Raw genomic sequence first — 19603 nt, forward strand, 5'->3', positions numbered from 1 at the left:
AAACATCCCCATCATTCATTTGCTTACAGTATAAAAGGCAAGATTGATATTGTGTCATCCTGTCTGGAGGACAACCAAATGAGTACTGCTGTTTTATCGTCTTCAAAAAAACACACTGACGACAAAAAATGTTATTAAAATGAGCAGAAGCCTGCATCAAAGATAACTTCTGAAATGACTAGTCCAGTGTTTGGGGATCACTAATCCTTAGGATTAATAAACTTGAAAAATATTAGATTTGTGTCAAATTCAGTTTTTTTTAATGATCTATCAATAAAGCATGTGATCTTTTTTTGAATAACCCTGTCTCACACCTGTGCAACAATTAGTTTGATGACCCTCAACTTCAGCAAATTGTCAGCAACAAGCAAGACAACCCCGGGCCTTAGAAACCTGCCTGCCTTCCACAAGATTATGGCAGGCAAAGACTTTAAAAAACGTAATAGATCCATTTACGCACTATTATTCCTGGCTGTGCAACACACCTGTAATCTCCATTCAACCAAATCCTGATGCTCATCCTTGTCCAAGGTCAGCAATTTACAACTAGCACTGAAGTAACAAGCCCTCCACTCAAGAATGACTCTTCGGGAACTGATCAGATCTGTGGTCAGCGCTTCACCACTGACGTGGTATGCCCCCTTTCATCTGCACCCTAGAACCCCCTGCAGAACTACCATTAATTCCTGATTTGCCTACACAAATTCCTTCTACCTCTGCAGGCTTGACCACAAAAGCTTCTTTTTCCCAGTGGTCGGAAAGCCACAGCAGGACTGATGTGGGGAAGAATACTTGAGATTCCACCATCTCAATGACTGTGATATCACAACCCTGACTACACTGAACTTCGCCTTCAAGATCCCCTGCCTCTTATCATAAGCCAAGAGATCAGCAGAAAACTAAAGTCAAACACAGGGCTTTCAGGAAAATGATCTAACCGACTAAGGATATATCTTGAGAATACAGTGCAGTATAGTTTTCAAGGAAAACATAATCACATGTGAGAGCTATTGAAATCCTCGTATATGGTAGGGCTGTGGTCTCAAGTTCACTTTCCATAGTCTACAACACTTTATGAGCAGGCCTGTATTGCTCTGAGTGGGTCATACAACTAAACTTGACAGTTCCTGGGTTTTCAAGGGTCCATTACGCTTCTGGCATGCTCAGTGGATAATATTGTGCTTCTTGGGCTTGGTAGCTCAATGTCCATTTGAAAGTGGATGTCTTCCCTGATCAAACAGAGTGGATTTTCAGCCTGCAGCCACTTTAGTCCTGCCCCAGCCATTGGAGGTACGCAAAGGCTGAAAGGTTTCTTTACCTTTGTTTTTGTCCTCAATTCAGGAATCGGAGCTTAGCCTGACTTGCTTCCCTTAACCATTTCCTGCAACACTGATTTCTACGCTATCCAAGATCTGTAAAGGCAACCCCAGTATGGTGTGGGCTAGGGTATTCCCTGCTGATGCAGATACATGGTCACACTTCCTAATGGGGCCTGAGTGACTTGCCGCACTTCGTTATTACTGTATCACTCATTCTCGCTTCCTCCCTCTTGCAACTCCTCTCTTCTGCTCTTCTTTGATTTTTCCTAACCTCTCACTGACCCTCTATCTTTCATCCTCTTCCTTGATCCTGTTGTTTCCCTCCTCGGTGTCCTCCTTTCCCATGCACTTAGTCATTCCCTTACCTCATTAATCCGGTTCCTACCCTCCTTGAGCTACAGCTTTTGCTTCACGCTCTGCCTTTCCACCTACTCCTTGATCTTGATCTCGCCGTCCTCCATCTCTGGCCAGCTTCTTGCACTCAATCCTTTCCTCATTCTCTCACCACTGTTTCGCTGTGCTTACCTCTTTTCCAACTCTCATTTTGGCCTAATCTTCTCCCTTGTTGTACTCAGGGCTTTAGAAGAGACACCTGTGTCCGTGGGTCAATGGAAGCATGTGAATGTTTTGTTTTTTTTGGATCAGCTCCTCCTGATGCTCTTATATCAATTATGCATTAGGCTGCGGCTGAAGTGATAAATCAGGGTGCTGCAGGCCCTGTTATCATACCCGTCAACCTTTTTCAAATGAAAAGGCAGGTGAAAAATGAAGATTTCACTTTGCACGTGAAATCTCCATTGACACGTATGGACAGCTAAGGGGATTGGCGGATGAGGGAACGTATGCTATTGTGGTTGTAACCCACCAAAAGCGAGTGAGTTAACAGTTGTGTGTCATGGCTGCGAACATTATAAAAAATGAACAGGCACCTTCACTTTTATAATGTTAGGAAATGAACGTGTTACACGTGTATTCTAGCACTGCCCTGCCTGAGGGCCGAGGCTGCATCTTGCAGCAGTGACAGTGGTAGAATACATGTGTAACACGTTCGTTTCCTAACATTATAAAAATGAACGGGCACATTCACTTTTATAATGTTAGGAAATGAACGTGTTACACGTGTATTCTAGCACTGCTCTGCCTGAGGGCCGAGGCTGCATCTTGCAGCCGTGCCAATGGTAGAATACATGTGTAACACGTTCGTTTCCTAACATTATAAAAATGAACAGGCACATTCACTTTTATAATGTTAAGAAACGAACATGTTACACGTGTATTCTAGCACTGGCACTGCAGACTGCTGGTGCAGCGCCCCCTTGAGGCTGACTGAGGTCAGACAGCCGCCTGAGCTGCCTGGCGCAAAGACCAGCCCTGGGGGCAGAAGTTAGAGTCGTAAGGTAAAAGTGTGCTAGAGTCAGGGTTAACTTTTGGTTAATGTGTGCGTGCAGACTAGTTAGATTGGTTAGATTCTTCTGTTCATGGAGCAAGTTTTTCATATTAGTTTTTAACCTCTTGTGTTGTATTTTGCTGTTAGGGATTTTAGGTGCATAGTAGTGTAATGCAAATTAGCAGAATATCAAGACTAGTTGCTCATTTTAAGAGAGGGAACATTTCAGGTAAGTGCCGTGGCTTGTGCTTTATTAAATCTTTTTGTATGGATGAGAATTGTCTGTGTGCGCTGCTAAAAATCTTCTGAGCGGCACCCAGAAGGAAGCTGGGCGACCGCACATGCGCACAGCTTAGAGGGAACATTGGTTGGGAGGCTTTAAACCGGGGGTGTTCTTCCTCTTGTTCATTTATTGGATGATAATTGGACGGGCTGCACACATGGGGAGAAAGCACAGGGCCTTGATTAGAGTAGTGAGAGAACATAGCTTGTGCTTGATTTAATAGGGAGGAGACGGGTGATTGAAGCAGGCAAAGATGGAAAAAACATACAAACCTACATCCACAACATTGTGAGCTTTTTTTTTGTATTTCTTTTTTTTTTCACCTTTATGTCTGTTCCACTCTTGGACTAGGCCTCTAAATTAAGATTGGCTTGGCAGTCCCAGGAGTACCATCAGAGAAACATGTGCAGTATTTTAAATGGACGCATCGCATATATTAAGCTGACATCCCTGCCAGGTTTTTAAATCCTAACTGAGCAAGCATGATGCACCTTCAAAAATATTTGACTGTCCCATACAGAACAGAGCATTTAAATTCAAAATTATGCTGTCATATTTCATATGAAGAAAGCACAGAGGATGCACTTTTTTTAACTTGTGTTAGTTTTAGAAATGTGCAAGTCAGCTTGTTCTTAAAAGATGGCTTGCGCATTCCCGGATGGGGGTCGAAAGCAGAGCAATAAATGCACAGGGGACTTAAAGGATATGTCACTATGAGATGCTAAAAAAAGGAAAAAGCATTTGTAGCACTGTGTAAAAGATGGAAATGCAAGTGGGACAGCCGCGGCGCCCTCTGCTGTGCCACATTAATAACATGCACCATCCCCAGTTCCTGTTGCACACAGGGATAGGATAAGGTCTTTGTGTGTCTGCATTTTAAAGTTCATTCCATTATTCAATATTGGATGCCCTTTCAAATGCGCAGAAATGCCCATTGACTTGTGCAAGCAAATGTGTGAAAGTGGGGAAAGCACAGGGCATTCGACTGTGCTCATCTTGTTAAAGATAGAATATGATAGCCCTGGGAGCACTTCTTCCCAAAAATGGCCGGGTAAGGATGCACAGCAACCAACTACAATAAATCGCCTCTCCTTGGAATGATGAAGATTTTCTGATTCTCTCACGGAATAAAAGGTGCTGCAAATATTTTCTGACCAGGGATCTTACCTTGGAATCGATAGTAGCATTCCATACATTTGCAAAAGGTTTTGCTTACAGGACCGCCAATATTTATGTTTTGTTTACATTATTCGACAGCAGTGGGGCAGTTGGCCATCCCAAAGCTGGTTTTGTTATTGATGCTAGGAACAACATCACATTAACTATTGAAAGTGAAATAGTCTTGTCAGATCCATTGGCTGCTATAGTATCATTTGGAGAAACTAAACATAATGAGATGTTTCACTTATTGTTTATGATCTTAAAAAACCCATAATGCATAGGACGTACACGAATAACATCATGGTCACAATAGGATACATTTTATCTTGGCCTGGGATTTGAATGCTAAGGTGCCTACAAATCATGTTTTTCTTTGGGAAGGCACAGGAAAAGTATGTTTAATTCAATTTACAATAAATAAGGCTGGATGCTTAGAAGTCTTACAATCCCAGGGGTTTAGTTATGGTGAATGGAAGGCCGCAGGGGATACCCCAGAAGACTCTAGAAGAGAGCATGCAGGTTTTGGCTTCATTTTAGACTACATGTTCATTTCCAAAATGTGTTACTTTCTTCCATAAAAAAATGGAATGTGTATCGGCTCAAATGCATGGTGTAAATCTAGTGGTGATCCTAACTTCAAAAGTATTGACAGATGAGGAAATCAGCTTTTGAATAAAGTGTTGTCCTTGGCCGCATCATATCCTATAAACATAATGAATATGCACATACACGCATACCTGTAAGCTTAAATTGAAAATAACTTTTTTCAGTGCACAATCTGGCCGTGCCATAAATTCCCAGGATGCACGATTAAAAATGATTATAACTTTTCTATCTCAATTTCCCCCAAAAAACTATCTTGATTTTTTATGCATCTAGTATCTGCAGATTTAAGGCACAGACAGAACAAGAAGTATCCAAACAGGCAGAATAATTTGAACAAAGATGAAATGGCTATATTGGAGAAACTCCTAAATAACGTCATAAATATGAGTAGTTATACATTATAAATAGTTATAGTTATAAATCACCGGGAATACATCAGTCCTTAGCCCATAGATTTATCAAATCGACTTAATTATGAGAAACTAAACAAAGGCCACCAAATGGAGCCAAATACCATTCCTTTTTTTACACTGTTTTTATTATAATTTGGCATAAGAGCAGAGCAAACAATAATAGAACATCATGTCTCACCCTCCTCCAAACTCTCCTTGGACATCTCCTTTCACGTCCGTTCTAACCACTGTACCTTCTGTCATGGCCTATTTTACTACCTCCCATGACTCATTCATGACTCTATTTGCTACCTCCATGGCTCCTCATCATAATGGCAACATTGTATGTCCCTGTCATTCAGCTTCATGGCGGCTTGTTGTTGGGAGAGGACCTCAACTCATTTAGGAGCCTCCTCCAGTCCATCTCTATATCGCTCAAGTCACCCTTCCGCCCTTGTTTATGTAGCACCAACTTATCAGCTGTTACTCATCTTTTCATATCATGTGTCCATTGTCCAACAGGGGCCTCTTTTGAGCACTTCCAGGAAATTGCCAGGTGTCGTTTGCCAGTAACAGCTGAAAGGCAGCTATTTTCTTCCTTCGCTCTTTCTTATTCCCCCTCAGAAGTTGTCGGTTTAGAAAAATGGACACCTCTCACGATTGACTGCAAACGTATTTTGGTGGCCGAAGACCAACCGTCTCATGTACATAACGATAGAAATACAGGTTTCCAAGTTTGACCAATGAGCGGCCATTTTGATGTAACTGTCATGATCCATCGATCACGCCCCTTTTGGTCCTCCTGGTCCCTGGCACGCCGGGGTTACTCGCTGTAGTACACCCAACATGGCCGTATTCGCAGAACGCGGTCTATCGACCTTTACGTCCATGCAGCACGTACCATAAATTAGCCATGCCCCTGCGGCTCCGCACGTCTCAACGCTATCATTAGCTGAGGCTAGACGTGCGTCGCGTTGTGCTCCTGGAACTGAGTTGCTGCTCTAATTCCCGGACCCTCTCCTTCTCCTTCCCTTTCCTTGTACCTGTTCTTTCCATGATCCACGCACACCTCCCCTGTGTGCACTCTTCCTTCCTGGTCTTCCTGGAGTTTCCTTGATCCCGGACGAAGAAGCAGAACTAATCCTGGAATCCGACGACGGCCGAGCGGGCTTATACAAGACCCAAACAGCACGGAAGAAAACCCCGGCGAAGGATCCCGCAAGGCAACATAAACAGGTGAGAAAACACGAAACCTGTGACAGATTGGGACGCCACCTGACTGAATTCGACACAGACATGGAAGCAGCCATCCAGGACCTAATGTGTGGCATGCAAGAGCTGACGACCGAAGTGCAAAATTTAAAGGCAGAGAACACCACCTTAAAGCAATTGGTGTTGTCCCGTGAATCCGCTACAAAAGAGAGTGTAATACTGGGCGCCGTTGTTGATAAATATGATGGTTCCGCAAAGAGTCTTCGTGGATTCCTTGACTCATGGTTGGTCCACTTTACTTTCAAGCCTAATTATTTTTCTATGCCCAGGGCTAAGGTGGGCTTTATTATTTTGCATCTTTCCGGCAATGCCTTGACCTGGGCCACCCCACTGGTTAACTCTGGGGATTCTCTCCTGGATGATTACGATGGCTTCATATAGGCCCTTAAAACCATGTTTGACCGCCCAGAGCAGGTCTACAGTGCCCAGGAACGTCTACTCGACTTTCAACAAGGAACCCAGGATATGCTTACGTATGTCACACGTTTCAAACAGCTGGCTAAAGAGGCGGATTGGTACCCTGAAGCTTGTTTTACCCTATTTCGAAGAGGGCTGAACGAAGACATCAAGGATGAACTAGCCAGAGTGGTGCGCCCAAGTTCTTATCAGGCCCTAATGGATCTTGCCCTGCAGATTGACTTTCGCATTCAGGAGAGAAAGGCAGAGAAAAAGAAAAGCAAGTCGCCACTCCAGAAGAGCCCCATTGGGATACCCTCGAACCCTGAAGGTATTTCCACTTCAAGTAACGAGCCTGAACCTATGCAGCTAGAGCCATTCCGTGGACTCATATCCTCTCAAGAAAGAATGCGTAGGATCCATACTGAGTTGTGTATGTATTGTGCATCAGACAAACATTTAGTAAGAGAGTGCCCAATAGCCCTCCCACGGCGCTCGGGAAATGCCAGCTGCCGATCCTAAATGGAGCACAGGTTCGGGAGAGAGATGCCTGCTCCACATCAATTCCATCCTTGAACTCTCCTGGACAAAATTCCTTGGTGATTTTACAGGCCTTCTTATCTCCATCCAAGAAGGAAACGCATCGCATCCTGGCACTGGTGGACTGTGGAGCAAAGGGAATTTTCACAGACCAAGAATGGGTTCTTAAACACCATATTCCTTGCGAATCCCGGACTATCATGCAACCTGTAGAAGCTATTGATGGAAGACCCCTTTCTTCAGGACCCATAACCCTTCAGACAAAGGGCGTCAAACTTGCCATAAACCACCATCGAGAAAGGATAAAATTTGACATCATCAAGTCGGCCCACTACCCAATGGTTTTGGGAATGCCTTGGCTTCAAAAACACAATCCGTACATCAATTGGGCAGCGGGTTCCTTGTTCCTGGGCTCAGAATTTTGTATGTCCCACTGTTTATTGTCAGACCTTACTCCGACACCATCAGAAGGACCTCCTACGAATCACCAAGGTACAATCTCTGTCTCAAACATTATCCGGGTTCCGGAGATATACCAGGAATACTCTGATGTCTTCTCCACTGACATTGTCCAGGCGTTACCTCCCCATAGACCAGAAGACTGTGCTATAGAAACGGACCCTTCCGCTGTAATTACCTTTGGGAGGATGTTCATCTTAACCGAACCAGAAAAGAAAGTCCTTCGAGAATACCTGGATACTAATCTTGCAAATGGCACCATACGACCCTCTAAATCCCCAGCAGGGGCCTCACTGTTTTTTGTTCCCTAGAAAGACACCAAGGAACTCAGACCGTGTCTGGACTATCGAGGTTTAAATCAATGCACCCTTAAGGATCGCTATCCGTTACCCTTGATCTCGGACATTCTGGAGGCAGTAAGGGGCGCAGTTGTTTTCACCAAGTTGGATCTTAGGGGTGCCTACCATCTGATTCGCATTAGGGCAGGAGATGAGTGGAAAACGGCCTTTAGAACAGCCTTTGGTCATTATGAATACTTGGTCATGCCTTTTGGACTTGCTAATGCCCCGGCGGCCTTCCAACGCTTCATGGATAGGGTGTTCTCAGACATGCTATTCCTTTTTTGTGATTGTCTATCTGGACGATATCCTATTATTTTCGAAGGACATTTCCAAGCACGAAGAACATGTAAAGGCAGTGTTACAACGACTATGCGAAAACAAGTTCCTGGCAAAGCCTGAGAAATGCATCTTCCATGTTTCTACTGTACACTACCTAGGATTTGTCCTTAGTCCAGAAGGCATTGGAATGGATCAATACAAGGTTAAGGCTATACTATCCTGGCCAAGCCCCACCTCTGTGAAACAAATCCAGTCTTTCCTGGGCTTAGCTAATTTCTACAGGAAATTCATACCTTCCTTTTCCGAGATAGTCCAACCAATCATTGTCCTATTAAAGAAAGATGTACCCTTCCTTTGGACCACAAATCAAGAGGAAGCCTTTCAACGGTTGAAGACTGAGTTTACACAAGCTCCCATCCTGGCTCAAACTGATGTCAACCGACCATTCATAGTGGAGACAGATGCCTCCAGTTACGCTATTCGAGCCGTCCTCAAACAGCTATTCGGGGACAGGATGGAACACCCCATCGCTTACCTTTCCCGGACGTTAACTCCCAGTGAAACTGTCAGTATGGTCTAACTTATCCTCTTCTTCCGAATATGCCCCCGACTCCCCTTCCTCCCTTTCCACCTCACCTTGAAGTCTCCGGCGTTGTGACAGCGTTGGGTTGTCTTTTGCTCGAGTCTTTACTCCTTTTTTTTGCAGATGAAGGCGACCAAGGTAGAACGCCACAGTGACACCCAAAGGGTGATCTGTGGCAACCCTCCGCAGCCGCCGAGTACTGGGGAAAAAGCCAAAGGCATAAAAAACCCCGGAAGAGATGAGATTCCGCAGCTGAAGGAAGCTTGAGTATTATGACTCCAAAGGATACTGTAGTGAAGTAGGAACGGATCCAACACAGCGGGGGTGGAGGTGCTGACAAGAAAGGCAGATAGCGATAGAAAGAGTGAAGCCGTAAGTACTCCAGCCAGAAATGGTAGGCAAGGCAATCCGAATAACAGGCAGTGGTCGATACACAGGAGGAGCAATAGGTAAATCCAAGCATGAATGGGCGAGGCAGGGCAATCCGATATGCAGGCAAAAGTTGGAACCGGGAAATCAGTGGAGAGAAAAGAAAAGAAGGAGAGAGGAAGGAGAACAAACTCTGCGAGAGAGGAAGGAACCAGGGTAGCCAGGAAAAAGTAAACTGAAAGAAACGAAGGGAAGCGCACTCACGGAAGACGGGAGGGTGGAAGGGAATATTAAGAGGATCAGAAAAACAGGCGGGGAGGAAAAGATGGAAGAAAACAGTAATAACCAGAAAGGGAATACCAAACGGAGATAGCGCAGGCAAGAGACAGAACGAAAACTGTACGTTGCAACGCAACCCGACCCCGGAAGTGAAATGTATAAATACCGGTGTCGGGAGGCTGCAGGAACAACTAGACCGACACCTCACGTTTTCATTGGACGTGATGGTGCCAGCAAAGGCGGACGCAGTCTCCACCTATCCACAGCCGCCAGATTCCCCGCGGTGTGACAGAAACCCATTACTCAGTCTTGGAAAAGGAACTGCTGGCCATCCGTCAAGCCTTCACCGAGTGGCGTCATCTACTCCTCGAAGCGAAGCATCCTATCCAAGTCCGCACAGACCATCGAAACCTACAAGTACTGCAGGACTTGGAATGTAGGAACAGCCATCAAGCTCGCTGGTCCTTCTTCTTTGCCCAGTACCAGTTCCAGATTCACCACGTTCCCGGGACACAAAATTTAATAGCTGACGCCCTCTCTCGACGTCCAGACTACGAACCTCTGGGAGATCAGGCATATCCCAAGATGTTTCCCAATACAATATTTGTAGCTCAAGCAAACAATCTCCTGGAAGACATTCATATGCAAACTCAGACTTCGGAACTCTGGAAGGATCCTTGCAAAAAGGACTCAATGGGATCTGTGAACCCAGGACGGATGCCTGTTTAAAAATAACAACCTGTTTATTCCCACACAGAAACTACAACAAAAGATAATAAACCTCTGCCATGATACCCCTCACTCCGGTCATCGGGGAATTTCCAACACCCTCTGTCTAATACAAAGACAATTCTGGTGGCCCAGAATGAAGGCTGACGTTCAACTGTACGTGCAATCTTGTTCTGTCTGTAATCAAAACAAACATGATAACCAGAAACCTCTTATTACAGCCTGCTCCACCAACAAGACCTCGGGAAGTCATCGCTACAGATTTTATTGTAGAATTACCGCCATCCAGAGGGTACACCTCTATCATGGTCACCATTGACTTGTTCACTCATATGGCCCATTTTACACCTTTGTATAAGTTACCATCCTTGTCAGAACTTGCTGGAATCTTCCTGGAACACATCGTCCAACTGCATGGACTTCCTTCCAAGATTATATCGGACAGAGGACCACAGTATATCTCTCAATTTTGGAAACACCTCTGCTGGATACTAGGAATCCAACAAGCCCTCTCCTCAGGATATCATCCCCAAACCAATGGAGTCACAGAACGAGTGAATCAAATCCTTGAACAATACCTTTGTTGTTTTTCTACTAAGGTCCAGGACAATTGGTCGCTTCTGATACCAGTGGCAGAATTCACCTACAACAACTCGGACCATTCGACCATTAAAACCAGCCGTTTTTTTGCAGCCATGGATTGCACCCTGCGGTACTACCTTCAGTCCTTCCGCATCCTACACCAGTTCCAACAGTCGATTCCTGGATTGAAACACTCATCAATGTACAGAGAGGAGCCAAGGACTTATAAGTGCCACGGGCCGTTTCTATCGGCCCAGGCATGCTAATCTAAGTGCTGGGCCGATAGCGTCAGCCGAATGATTCATCTCCAAATGGGAGGAGATTTCTGTTTTCCCCATCTCTCCTATCCAATGCAGAGCAGTTCAGCATACTTTATAACCCCACCCTCTACCACAATTTCACATAATATGTAATTGGGGGAGGGAAATGCAGGTGCAAAGAGCGCCTCATTCGAGCTGCTTCTGCCGTGATTAGAGAGAAGCACCACCCTTCAGTGGGAGTTGTATTTTACAGTTTCCTCGTCTCCTAAACCAATGTGTGCCCCTCAAATACAAATACACGCCCCTTTGATTAATATTCTGTATTTGGGAGTGGGAGGTACAATTGTTCCAGCACTCCTCCAGGTCCCTGTGGACGCTACCATTTGTGTCAATTTTAAATGTGTCCCTGCAGATCAGGGCTATTGCAGCTCCACAACTGCAAAACCACAGACTCACTCAGAAAAAAATGTACATGTTCCATAGCTCTCAACTCACTCGCTTTTGGCGGGTGTCACCCGCCTTGTAAAGGGCTGACTCACCCGCCAAGCCTCCTGCACGCTCATTCATCCCAATGGGCGTCTCACCCGCCAAAAACAAAATCGGGTGATTTCACCCGCCCTTGCAACACAAATGGTTGAGAGCTATGATGTTCTGTGAAACTAATGACAACAACGAAAACCCTTGTTGGCTTCGCAGTCCTTGTAGAGATATCGCGAGAGCGCGCGCTCTCGCGAGATCTCGTCGCAGACCAAAGCTCCGCCCCCGCGCGCTTCACGCGCACTACGGGACGAGCGGAGGACGCGACAAGCCGCGTCCTGCTGAGCCCTCCTCATACGGGGCCCGCTCCTCATGAAACTTGTACACAGAGACAAGGCAGCTGCCTCCCAGCCACGTTAGGCCCGTTGGCCTCTGTTAATGAGGCACACATGTCGTGTGCATCCTGCATGAAACCAACGATAGAATAAATACAGCGTTTACAAGCTTGGAGACTCCTGTATTCATTACAAGTATTTACTACATAAATTGGCGACGAGGATCACCACCAGAACTCACGGAAGAGCATACAAGGAGCTACGCCACCGCCACCCTTTCTCCAAACTCCAGGTAGGCCTGCCATCCCATGGCCACACTGGCAGCCGCTATTCATGACATATGTGGAGGCCCTAGGTGGGGCAGGGTTCTCAGCGGCGAGGCGCAGGGCCATGTTACTAAATGCCCTGCGAGTGGAAGGTCAAAGAATATTCGAGAGTCTCACCCCGATACCGGTGGCAGGCGACAATGATGATGTTTTCAAGGAGGCAGTCAGGAGAATCGTAAAAAGGTTTGCCAGTAAAGAGAACACAGTGCTCCACAGGATACGGTTTTACACGCGAAGGCAAGAAATGTCTGAACCAGTTGACGATTACGTCACCAAGCTGAGAGAATTAGCAGCGCTGTGTAATTTTGGCAACAATGCGGAGAGCCTCATATGTGACATGTTGGTCGGCCACACCAACAGTCGGAAGGTCCAAGATAAGTTTATTGTGGAAAAGGAACTGCAGTTGGAGAAAGCGATTGAAATCGCCAGAGCAGTCGAGGAAACGGCGGGAAGACGAAAGGAGCTCACTGGGGCCCAGAGTTCCGCTGAAATACAAGCTGTGGGTTTCCATGCAAGAAGAGAAAGGCCGGCAACCGACACGAGAGAAGGGAGAGGGAACAGGAAAGAACCCCTAAAGTGTCACAGGTGCACCAGCACGAAACACCTGGCGTTTGACAGGGAGTGCCCAGCTAGAGACAAGGAGTGCTCCATTTGTAAACGCATTGGCCATTTCTCCATTGTGTGTCGGTGAAGGAACAAGAAAGTCTCCAGCCTTAATGCAGATCGCAATACAGAGAAAGAATCATCCTCAGAAGATGAAGGAAGACCCACAGTCATCATGGTGAACAGCACAAGAGCAAGGAGAGAGAAACCTCACTGCATGATCAAGATTGATGGCATGGAAACAAGGGTCATGGCAGATTCAGGTTCGGATCTAACGATCATTCCCCTTCGCACATATAAGGACATGGTGGGAAAAGAAAAGGTGCAAGTGCTTATGACGAGGCACAAACCCACGGTTTTTGGAGGGGCGTCAGCCGAACTGTTAGGATACATCAAAGCCAAAGTAGAATTCAAAGGAAGGGAAACCACAACCAGGGTCTACTTCAGTCACGAAGGCCCAGCAGTGCTAGGGTGGGACGACCAAGACAAGCTAAAAATCAGACTGGATCCCAGCACCGAAGATCAGGTCCTGTCGGTCAGGGTGACGAACGCACCTGTCGTCAAAAGCGACTACCCAACACTTTTCTCGGAGGAGCCGGGGCACATTAAGGGTTTCCTGCACAAAATAGTGCTCAAAAGGAATGCGGTCCCTGTAAAGCACCGAGTGAGGCCAGTACCAGCCACGGCAAGGGACATCCTCAGAAGTCAGTTGGAAAAGATGAAGATGGAGGGTGTCATCGAAGAAATCGAAGCATCTGAATGGTGGAGCCCTGTTGTGCTTATAAAGAAACCCCAATCACAGGAACTCAGAGTATGCATAGATCTACGCAGTTTAAACTTGGAAGTCATCACAGATAACTACCCTCTTCCAAGCATAAATGAACTCATTCTGTTAATGAAAGAAGCCAGAATATTTTCAAAGCTGGACATGAGGAATGCATACCACCAAATACAGCTACATGAAGAGTCGAAACCCCTCACGGCATTCATCACTCCATTTGGCACCTACCAATTCACCAAGATGCCATTCGGGTTGTCATCAGCAGCATCGGCTTTCCAACGCATGATGGATGTCTTGCTGAGGAAAGTTAAAAACATGGTGTACTTCCAGGATGACATCCTCGTGTATGCGGAGGATGAGCAGACGCACGACGCCACGTTAAGAATTGTCCTAAACAAGCTACAAGAAGCAGGGGTGCGGTTGCGGTATGAAAAATGCTTGCTCAGAGTGAAAGAAGTTGAATACTTAGGGTACAAGATTTCGGAAAAAGGTATCAGTCCCAAACAGAATCTCATGCAAGCAATCATTAAAGCACTGGAACCAAACAGCAAAGAGGAAGTAAGGTCATTTCTGGGGTTGGCTGAATACTATGCGAAGTTCATACCAAAGTTTTCTGAGACCACGGCACCCCTTCGCGACGTACTCAAAAAGGGCTCGGAATTTGTATGGCAAGAACCCCAAAGGACGGCGATGGTGAATATAAAGCAGCACATCCTAGATGCCCCGTGCCTTCAACCGTTTAATCCGGCGTGGGTAACAGTCGTAACCACCGACGCCAGTGCCTATGGACTGGGAGCAGTGCTAACACAAAAGAAAGGTGACACTGAACATGTGGTGGCCTTTGCATCGAAGGCATTATCGGAAGCGGAACAGAACTATTCCACCATTGAAAAAGAAATGTTGGCCTGTGCATGGGCGGTAGAACACTTCAGGACGTATCTATGGGGCACCAAATTCAAGTTAGTAACTGATCATAAGCCCCTCATCCATATGCTCAGCCCGGGTGGCACAAAAGTATCCACACCCAGATTGGCACGCATTGCAGCCAAGCTGCAAGAGTACACGTTTGAGATCCAGCATATCTCAGGTTGGAAAAATTCACAAGCTGACTGCATGTCGAGGCTGCCGGAGGGTAAGGATAAAGCCACCACTTTCCTTCATGGAGAATGCATAGTTGCATCCATCATGGACATGAGAGCGCCAGATTACCTGGAACTCAGTGAGAGACACTGGGAAGAGGAAGACGGGAAAGACCCCACCATGGCCATGATTCGCAAATGGACCAAGGAAGGTTGGCCAACTGAAAAGGCGTTGCCCGCGGGCATGAGACCCTACTGGAAGGTGTCGGACGAACTGTCTGAAACGGAGGGGATTATTATGAAATCGGATCAAATTATTCCTCCCACAGGAATGAGAAGGATCATCCTATGTAGAGCCCACGCAGGCCACTTGGGAAACACCATGACCCGTCGCAGAGTGAGAGAGGCTTACTGGTGGCCATCCATGGACCAGGAGATTCGATCCATGATAGAACGTTGCCATGAATGTCTCAACAGCGACAAGAGACTTAAGGTTCGCCAAACACCCCTAATACCCACAGAAATTCCAGAAGCCGTGTGGTCAAAGCTTGGCATTGACTTCATAGGGCCTTTGGAAGCCATGGCACCTGAACACCGGTATGGCATAGTACTGGTTGATTATCTATCCAAGTGGGTGGAGGCCGCGTTCGTCCCGAACATAACCACGGCAACCGTTATAGAAGTACTCACAGAAATTTTTCAGAGGGAAGGCCTCCCCAAGGAAGTGGTTTACAGACAACGGGGTGCAACTAGTCTCAAAAGACATGGAGGAATTCTTAAAAATAAATCACATAAAACAAAGGAAAGCGGCCCTCTATCACCCCCAAGCCAATGGGCTTGTAGAGAGGGCCAACAGGTTCATAAAAGGCGCCATACAATTAGCAACGGCTTCGGGCATGGACCCGCTCAAAACCACCAAGGAGGCCATAGCGGCCCACAGACTCACTCCAAATGGGATCACCCAAATATCCCCGTTCAAAATGTTGAGAGGGAGGAGTGCGGCATCCACGCTGATTCCACCATGGTTGTCGAAAATACGAGAAGATGAAGTGGTGGACATGGCAGAAGTAGTCTGGAGAATCGAAAGCAACAAGTCACGCATGAAATTATGGAGTGATAGGAGAAGAAGAACCAAGCAAGCGTCCGACATAGGAAAAGGAGACTTGGTAAAAATCCAGTTGCCGAAGAAAGATCAGGTCACAGGGTCTCGGTTTAGCCGACCCATCAAAGTGATTCACAAAGGAACAAATCATGTTCGCACGGAAGACGGGCGAGCGTGGAATCTTGAAAGAGTGGCACTATACCAGAAGACTCGGGGAAGAGCGAAGACCCCGGAGAGATCACGAACGGAAACCGAAAGAGACTGCGGAGCAGGTGAAGAACGAGAACCAGAAGGAGACGACAGAGAGAGGGTGGAAACTGAGGTCGAACCGGAAACACTGGGTGCAGATCCCGATCAGGAGCAACAGGAGAATTGCACCAGAACTGATGATCGGCCCAGAAGAGAACACAGAAGACCGGTGAGATATAATGACTATGTTTTACAGTGATTCCGCTGTGCATTGAAAAAGGGAGATGTGTAGAGATATCGCGAGAGTGCGCGCTCTCGCGAGATCTCGTCGCGGACCAAAGCTCCGCCCCCGCGCGCTTCGCGCGCACTACGGGACGAGCGGAGGACGCGACAAGCCGCCCTCCTCATACGGGGCCCGCTCCTCATGAAACTTGGACACAGAGACAAGGCAGCTGCCTCCCAGCCACGTTAGGCCCGTTGGCCTCTGTTAATGAGGCACACATGTCGTGTGCATCCTGCATGAAACCAACGATAGAATAAATACAGCGTTTACAAGCTTGGAGACTCCTGTATTCATTACAAGTATTTACTACAGTCCTCTTTTTTTTTTTTGTTGCTTCCCCCGAAACGGGCCAGAGATAATTTTGCCCTTTCACAGCCGCACCCCAGCCCCTCCCTTTCAGGCCTGCTTTCCTGCACGTGCACAGACTAAGACTGGAGCCGTTATTGTTTTTGCTGCGTGTGTACTGCCATCTCGTTATTTTACATGTTTAGGTAAGTGAGATTACTTATTCATTTATAATGTCATCAACGGCAAGTGATTTCACGCTTTCATCGATTCTGCAAATGCTGTCTGAGAATTGATATCTGAGTTATTTTCTCGCCGATTTCACTTCCCAGACTGCAGCATTTGCAGCTTTTTCATGTGATCCATGTGAACTTTGCTTTTCAATTTGAAAGGCAGGAACTGACCACTGCATCGTTCAAAGCTTCTGCTAATAACGTGTGCAGGCGGCAGCAGGACATTTAGGCACACGCCATGTTTGACTGTTTTTGCCAGTGCAAACCCTGACAACCTCCTGAGCAGGGGTGCAATACAAGTGCACTTGAGAGGTCAGTAGTATTAGGAAGGGACATGTATTTTGCAGTTTAAAAAAATAAATGTCGGAAATACATGTCGAGGTCCTCTCTGTTCTCGCTTCTATGTTGTGTGGGTGTCTCCCTGTTTATGGGGGTTTCTTATCCATTGCCCGGTGTGTGTCACTACCCTGTTTTTTTTTTATAGCACCCCACATTTAAATTCAGGGATGTCCGTTTCAAGTGCACAGTACACGTGTGCCAGAGAAGATCTGTGCATTTTACGTTGGAAGTTGTTAGTTTCACCTGCCCGGGGATGAGCTTGCTTGTGCACGTGTTCCCTTTTCTCCTTCGAGCAAACTGTGATGCTGCCAGTTAACAACACATTGCGATATCTAAGGCGGAAAGTGCTGCTGATATTTGTGTCACACTTAGGATTTGATTTGTTTTCTTCAAAATGGGTCTAATTTGGTGCAAGGGCTATTTGGGAGCAGCCGCTAATTTCAGTATTGGACCGCTGCGCCAAAATAGCCGTCGCGCCGAATGAGCTGGGGCAAGATTTTTGTTGCTCCACTGTTGCCGCGCCGAAGGGGGCTTTGGTGACACAGCGGTGTGTCAAAATGGCCCGTGCCTAAACGTGGTGCACTGTGAGCAGGCCCATGGAAAGAAAGCAACACAAGGCGCACTACAGATAAAGACTGCATTGATATGCTGCTGGTTTGTCTGGATGCTGCAAAACTGTGCAACGACTGGCGAAGCATGATTTCTTTTCGTTTATTTTCACTTGCACACTACTTGGTTTCACTTAATATCTCACTGCAATGCAGGCTGCTTTCTAGAACCACCGTGCCCCTGCTACCATGATTTCTAAGAACACATATGGGCCTGATTCACAGAGCATTTGTCAATGGGATTGCACCACTATAAAACACTTCTGTGAATAAGGCCCAAACCTGTCTGTGTTTCTAATACCCCAATCAATGCTCTGCCCGTCTACCTACCCCTGCACCTCCCTATAAGCCTCTTACCGCCCTCCCCATGCCCTAACACTTTTCTATTAGCCGTTCACTGCCCACACCTGCCGCACAGCTTCCCATCAGGCCTTTTCTGTCTCCACCAGCCCCAGCATTACACGATCAGTCTCTCACTGTCCCTCAGTGCCCCAATCTTCTCCATCAACATTTTCTCAGCCCCTCACTGGCCCCACATCTATCGCCCAGCTGCTTCCCATCAGGTCCTCGTTGCACCCACCTGTCGTAGCTCCTCTCTACAGTCACAAGCTGCCCCACACCTCTCCATCAGCCCCTGACTTCCCTCATTTGCCCCAGCACCTCTGCATCAGCCTCGGACTGCCACCATTTGCCCCAGCACCTCCCCTACAGTCCCAAGCTGCCCCCCATCAGCCCCTGACTGCCCCCATTTTCCCCAGCACCTCTTTTTCAGTCCCTCGTTGCCCACACCTCTCCATCAGCCCCCGACTTCCCTAATTTGTCCTAGCACCTGTCCATCAGCCCCTGACTGCCCCCACCTACCCAGCACCTCTCCTTCAGTCCCAAGCTGCCCCAGCACCTCTCCATCAGATCCTGACTGTCACCATTTGCCCCAGCACCTCACCTTCAGTCCCGAGCTTCCCCACACCTCTCCATCAGTCCCTCACAACCCCCATTTGGCGCCGCTCCTCTCCGTCCACCCCTCACCGCCCTTATACCGCTCCATCAGCCACTCGCTGCTCCTCACAATGTCATCTACCCATCCCCCCTTGTCACCAGACCCTGCTTCTCCAGGTCACCCTCCCCCTATTCCCTGTATCCCTTTTTCCCTGTACCCCTTCTTCCTGTCACCTGCCCCTTCCCTCTTGTCTCCCTCTGTATCATCTGCCTTTTCTCCCATGTGTCAGCCTTCACTCACACCCATGTCATCAGCTCCTTATTCCCCTGTCACCTGCCACTTCTTCTCCATTTTCCTGTCACCTCTTTTTTTCGCTGTGTCTCAGCTTCTCCCCCACCCATGATACCTATCCCTTCTCCCCATGACTCCAGTCTCTTCTCTCTCATGCCAGCATCCTTTCTCTCACCTGTGTCAGCTCTCCTATTGATATGTTCCCATTCCCTTCTCCCATACACCTCTGCTGCTTCGTCCTCTGTCACCTGCCCCTTCTCCTCCCTGTCACCTTCCCCTTCTCCCTCTTATAACCTACCTTCCTTCCCCCATGCCATCTGCTCCATCACACCCGTTATAAACAGCCTTTCACCCTACCCATGGCCTAAGCCCATGTCCCCATGTTATTTGCCAGCCCCTTCCTCACCATGTCACAAGCACACTGTTTTCCCATGCCTCTTCTGCCCATGTCACCAGCCCCTTCTGCCCCTGTCACCTGCCACATATTCAGCTTCTTGT

The sequence above is a fragment of the Ambystoma mexicanum genome, chromosome 4p, assembly GCF_040938575.1.
Source record: "Ambystoma mexicanum isolate Mex_15411 chromosome 4p, UKY_AmexF1_1, whole genome shotgun sequence".
Taxonomy (NCBI): domain Eukaryota; kingdom Metazoa; phylum Chordata; class Amphibia; order Caudata; family Ambystomatidae; genus Ambystoma; species Ambystoma mexicanum.